Source organism: Muntiacus reevesi, chromosome 4 (genome assembly GCF_963930625.1).
Source record: "Muntiacus reevesi chromosome 4, mMunRee1.1, whole genome shotgun sequence".
Classification (NCBI taxonomy): domain Eukaryota; kingdom Metazoa; phylum Chordata; class Mammalia; order Artiodactyla; family Cervidae; genus Muntiacus; species Muntiacus reevesi.
Window position 1 is genome coordinate 144,054,112 of NC_089252.1, and position 6,329 is coordinate 144,060,440.

The window sequence follows — 6,329 nt, forward strand, 5'->3', positions numbered from 1 at the left end:
CAAAGGGATGAAATAAAGTGCTGAGATTGTTCATGGATAGAGCTGTGTGTCTGTCTGCTTTTATATCCCCTCTCAGAATTGGTCAGTCATTGGTCAGACAGGTTAACCATAGGACTTTGGAAATCCTCCAGTTACGGGAAAGCGAGTCCAAGGGCTTAGTTATACCTTCAGACCAGTGCAACTTGGCCATGGAAAATTTCTCCTTCCCTGCCATCCTACAAGGAGGCTATACCAGTGTTGACCTATGTTCCAGTACTTCCCAGTATGCCCAGGAACCATGTGACCACCTCAGCAAGCACAGACATGGGGCATTCCCCACGTGGTGGCGGATTCCCTCTGAAGCCCTTCTGCCCGATTGTGCGGGTTGGCACAGCCCAGAATATATTCTGATAGGTACAGGCCTAATCCTGCAAAATCAAATTCTAGATCAGCAGCAAGGATTGAGGGCCTTCTCCAAGCCCAGCCCTGCAATAAAACACCTACGAGTGCTCCCCACCCTTCCACCTGGAGAAACTCACTATCAGGTCAAGAGAGGCACTCTCTGCTCAAGGTAGCAGTCTGGACTTTCTCTCCAAGTGCAGAAGGCAGAGAGGAGAGGGGCTTGCTCAGGGAACTCAGGAATCGAAACAGGAAGAAGAGGTGTCTCAAGGACAGGAATTTTGGGGGTGAAGTAGGGCCTTTGAAGCATTTGTGTCCTGGCTCACCCACTCACTGGAATGAGATAAGTGGAACCTCAGTTTTCCCATCTGTAAAATGGAACACACAGCTTCCCTATTTACCTAAAAGGATGTTTGGGGATCTGACAAGGTACCTGGGCTCATTCCTACCAGGAGTGGCACATCTTGCTACAGGACTCTGAACTGTAACAGCTCAACAAGAATAAAGGATTATTAGTGATGTCGTTATTATTACAGTAGATATTATGGACTAAAGACAACAGACTAGTTGGGAAACTAAAATCAGGCCTGGAGCTGGCTCTTTCAGGGCACAGCATAACCATGCCCCAGGGCTGAAAGACTAGACATTTCCACTCAGGGTTTATCCATTTTCCTGGGCTCTGCTCGCAAAACTCAGAAGAAATGATGAATAAACCCCATTCCTATGCAGGAAAGTCCTGGAACTGAGCCCAGCTCTCTACTTATCTTTGTTTTCTATTCTATTAACTCCTGAATTATGAATTTCTGAACACTAATTTCAATTTCTGACACTGAGTTCATAATAAATATTACATTTTAAAAACCTATTTGTTATTTATTTTCCTTTGCTTTCTTTGAATTTATCAGCTTTCAACTTTTTGAGTTGAATATTTTAACTTTCCATCTTTCTTTTTTTTTAATATAAGATTCTCTAAAGACCATAAATTGTGCTCGCTTCGGCAGCACATATACTAAAATTCTAAAGACCATAAATTTCCTTTTATGTACTATTTTGACTGCTTCATATGTAGCATTTTTTATTAGCCTTTAGTTAAAACAATTTTATTCTTTGACTCATAAGCTGTTAAGAAAGCTCTGCACATAAGGGTCACTCATCTCACAAACATTTATGAATACATACTTAAATCCAGCATAATTCATCTCTGGATCCTAGCCTCCCTAATCCTATACTTTAGCAGGCTTCCTTGCCTGTTTTTGAGCCCTTTATCCTCTAAACTCCTTGCGGGCAGGGACTGTATCCCATTACCTCCCCAGGGCCTTGCACAGTGTCCAGTCCAGAGCACGTCTTCAGTCAAAGTAAAATTAAAGAAAGAATAAATGAATGGTGTACCTCCCAACTTAAGTCTCCTAGTCTAAAAGTCCCATGAAGGGGATGGCGTGTCTCCTCGAACTCTGTGTCCCAGGTGTCAATGCAAGGCCTGGCCTGTTGGAGCACTGTGACTACATGAAGAGAGAGAGAGGGAGAAAGAGAGAAAGAAGGCAGAGGGTGTGGAGACGGAGAGCGGAAGGAAGGAAGAAATGGCGGGAGGTCGGGAAGGAAGGGAGGGAGAGAAACTATGACCTCCCTATCCAAGAAGCTCTCCTGCCCCTTTCCTGCTGGCAGACCCTGACTAGTTGTCAGAAAGCCTGGAGCCCGATCCCCCTTCCTCATGAGAGCTCCCTCCTCCTCCTTCCCACTCCTGGCCTCTGGAGTGAATCAATGAACACCTGGCCAAGGGCACCACCCCTGTTCTGAGTACAACGACAAAAATAAGCCCCTCCGTGGGCTTGGCTCTTTCTTCTCCTTGATCTCTAGTCCTCCCAAACACTGGTGAGACGAGCAGGATGGGTATAATTAGCAGAAGCCCAGAGAGGCCAAGCACTGTAATTCTGGTCACCCAGCAGGTAAAAGAAAGCATGTTGGTTCACTGGAACTATTGTTCACCTCTAGGCTGCCCACCACACAGACGCAAAGCAGCCAAGGCCGGGACTCGGTGAAGTGAATACTGAAGGTCCCCACCTTCAAACTCAAAGGGTGCTGGGGCTGAGTGGGCACCCAACAGCTGGAGCCCAGCCTGAGTCCCCAGGCTCAGCATGAAAGATTAGGGCTCAGGGGTCTCAGGACAGGACTGCCAAGTGAGTGCCCTGCTGATTCCAGAGAAATCTTCCTCTAAGAGGCTCTGGGGCCCAGAGACCAAGGCAGGCTCTGTGTGCTGAAAGTTGGCAGCATGACCTCCCCTCCTGCCTCTTCTGGTCTGTTAAGACCTGAGGAAAAATAGCTGGAAGGGAGGTAGTCCCTATGTTTGGGAAACTCCAGAGCCTGATGGTGGAGGGGAGGCAGGAAGTGCCTCACACAGAAACAGAGACAGATAGAACCAAAGATACCTGGGCAGAGCTCAAGACCTCAGCACTGGGGTCTGTCGAGCAGCTGGGGGCCTTAGTCAAAGAGGGCTTCCTGGAAGAGGGAGTGTCTGGGCTGGCAAAGAAGAAGGAAGTGGAAATGGCCTGGGGTAGGGAATGGAGCAGATTGGTCAGCCTCTGGCCAGAGCAGAGAGCAGACTGTAAGTGCCAGGCTGAGCAGAGGAATGAGCAAAACTACGGGTGCAGAAGTCATAATGGGGGGGTAACCCCTGTAACCCGCGGTAACCCCCTGTAACCAGGAGATAAGCTAACAGGTGCCGGCGCTGTGTTTTATTCAGTTGTGCATCCCAGCATCTAGCAGGGTGCCGAGCACTCCATCAGCGCTTACTAAATGCCGAGTAAATGAATGAACTCATGAATGGCAGATGACTACAGCTACTGAGGGATGCAAGACTGACTCATTGTGGAGGACTTTATGAGCATCTGCTATGTGCTGCTCCTGTACTGGGGACAGGAGGGAAGAGTGGGGCATAAAAGGGTGTAGAGGGGTCCTTGCCCTCCAGGAAATTCTGGCTCCTGCCCAGGATCCAACTCATGGTCCCCTGTAGTGCCCAAGTCCCCTCTGTTGTGGCCAACCATGTGATCTCTGTGGGACCCTGGGGAGGCACTGTCCCCTCTCTGGAGTTGATTCTTCATCTACAGAATAAAGGAGCAGATGAGTGCTCCAGCAGGTCACCCCTTGATGATCCCCTTCTGCTCATCCCTTCCCTACTCATCTCAAGTCCCTGGGCAAAATGCCCTCCTTGGAGGCAGCAGGAGAGAAATTGAGACGTGGCGAGTAGAGCAAATCCTAGTTCTTGTTCTGTGATCTTGGGCAACCTCCAAGAGACTGAGTACCTGCCTCACAGATCTGGTGTGAAGTTTTAAAGAGATGACGCATGATAAAAGAACGGGGCCTGACACATGCTAAATGCTTTAAAATAAAAATAATAGTGTTATGGGAAACATGACACATGACACTGTCCACCCTGGCCAGGCACCACAATAACCATTGGTATGAGTTAGTTTACTACCGGAGATCTTGGTAAGGAACACGGAATTAACAAGCCACCACGGACCAGAAGAATTTGGGAAAGGTCAAGAGGAGACAGGAGCGACGCCAGTCCACATGTTCTCCTAGAATCCTTCTCACTGGAACCGATCTTGGCTGAGCGATGTGCATGCCACCAAGAAGGACCCTGGGTCACAATGATTGGCTAAAGGCAACCTGGAAAATAATCCAATCATCATAAAACCTGAAACTGCCAGCCACAGGGCAGAGCAGTCCTCTGGTTTCCCTTACCATCCTCCTCTCCATCCTGGCCAGCGACCCTTCCCAATAAATTCTCTTGCTGTGTCAGCTCGTGTGTCTCCTTGGACAGTTCGTTTCCTAGTGTTAGACAAGAGCTCACTCTAGGGCCCCGAAAGGGGTCCCCCGTTCCTGCAACAATAGCAAATATGCTAATTGTGAGAGCCTTCCCCTTAGCCCACTGGAACTGCAACTCGGCCAGGAGTGGTTAGGCAAAGGTCTGCACATCGGCCCAGCCTCACCTGCATCTCCCTCTCCTATTCCCAGCCCCTCCAAGGAGAGGCCGGGGCTCAGAGAGCTGTTTGGGGGCACTGGGGATTACAGAAGGTAAGGGAAGTGACCCAACCCGGTTCCCTGGGAAAACTGACCGCCTGAGTTAACACTAGGGGAAAGGTCGGCCGCCAGCTTGCGCGCACCTCAGCAACCACTGCCCTCTACTGGGCGCAGCGAGATCAGCACTTCTAAGGAGCCGGAGCCACGCACAGAGGCTTCCCTCCCCCATGGAGGGAGGGGCGGGAAGAAGGGAGGCGGGACTACGTTTCCAAGCACACACTTATACCAAATGTCAGGCCTCTGCTCGGAGGCTCCCAGGGCTAAACCCTCAGAGCTGGGGCCACAAACTAAGCCATTTCTTCTCTTCGCCGCCACTCCCTCAATCATCACCCACAAGGGCAGGCTTCCACTGAGGAGCTGTCACAGCCCCCAAGCCCCAGAGACCCTGACCCCACCTGGAATACTCACCCTCTCAGTCTGGCTCCTTCTCATTTGTCAAGTCAAACATCACCTCCTCAGAAAGCCCCGCCCATTGAAAATAGCCCCTACCCCCTACCACTGCTGCACTACTTTTAATTTTCTATTTCGTTATTACCCTGTCTTGTTTTCTTCCTAGTGTTTAGCAAAACTTGCTTTGTCCTGTTGATTTTCCTTTCTTTAATGTATCTGCTGGGATTCTGGTCAGGAAACCAGACTAGGCATTTCACGGGCAGGATTCAATGCAAAGAACTGAAAGCGTGCGTACTGAAGGTGTAAAGAACAAAGCAAGAAAGCTGAAGTGCTGTGAGTCCCTGGCATTTGTTTGTATACGAGTTCATTCCAAGACCAGATTCGTAAGTCCAGTTTGTTCGTAAGTTCATCTGGACTTATTTGAGCCTAGTTACTCAACTAACACAATTGGCTATATAGTACTGTACTCTAATAGGTTTATAATACTTTTCACACTAACAATACATACATAAAGAACAAACCAAAAAAAATAAACACTTTTTAATCTTACAGTACAGTACCTTGAAAAATACAGTAGCGCAATACAACAGCTGTATACAGGGACCAGCATGCACGTTTGCATCTTTTGAAAGTCCACAACTTGAAGGTTCGTATGCAGGGGACTTACTGTCCTTGTTGTTTAGACACTCAGTCATGCCCAACTTTTTGCGACCCCATAGACTATGGCCCTCCAGGTTCCTCTGTCCATGGGATTCTCCAGGCAAGAATACTGGAGTGGGTTTCCATTTCCTTCTAGAGATAAGTAAACACAGATTCAACACCATCCCTAGGGCTGAAAGGTTGGCCTTACTCAAACCCAAGAGCTCAAGTGAGGGCCCCAGAGGCTGGTTCTTGGACATGGGGCATGGAATGGACAGGCGAAATGTTTCCCTTCCACTGGGAACAGTTGGAACTTAAAGACCAGGCTATTGTTCTGACAAGGTGGTCGAGGCCTATGTCGGCTTCCAGAAGGTGTACTGCATGTGCGACCCAGTGGAGAATGTGTAACCCTACAAGCCCCCTGCTGGGAACCCTCTGTTCAGAAACACAGACATTTCCCAAAAATAAACAAGTGAGACATATCAAACTAAAAAGTTTCTGCACAGCAAAAGAAACCATCAACAAAATGAAAAGGCAACTTATGGAATGAGAGAAAATATTTGCAAATCAGATCTTTGTTAAGAGGTTAATATCTGAATTATCAATATATAAAGAATTCATATAAACTCAATAGCAAATAACAGCAATAACTAAGAAGGACCTATTATATAGCACAGCGAACTCTACTCAATGCTCTGTAATGGCATATAAGGAGAAAGAATCTTAAAAAGAGTGGACATATGTATAACAGATTCACTTTGCTATACACCTGAAATTAACACAGCATTGTAAATCAACTATACCCCAATAAGATTTTTTATTAGCAAATAACAACAACAATA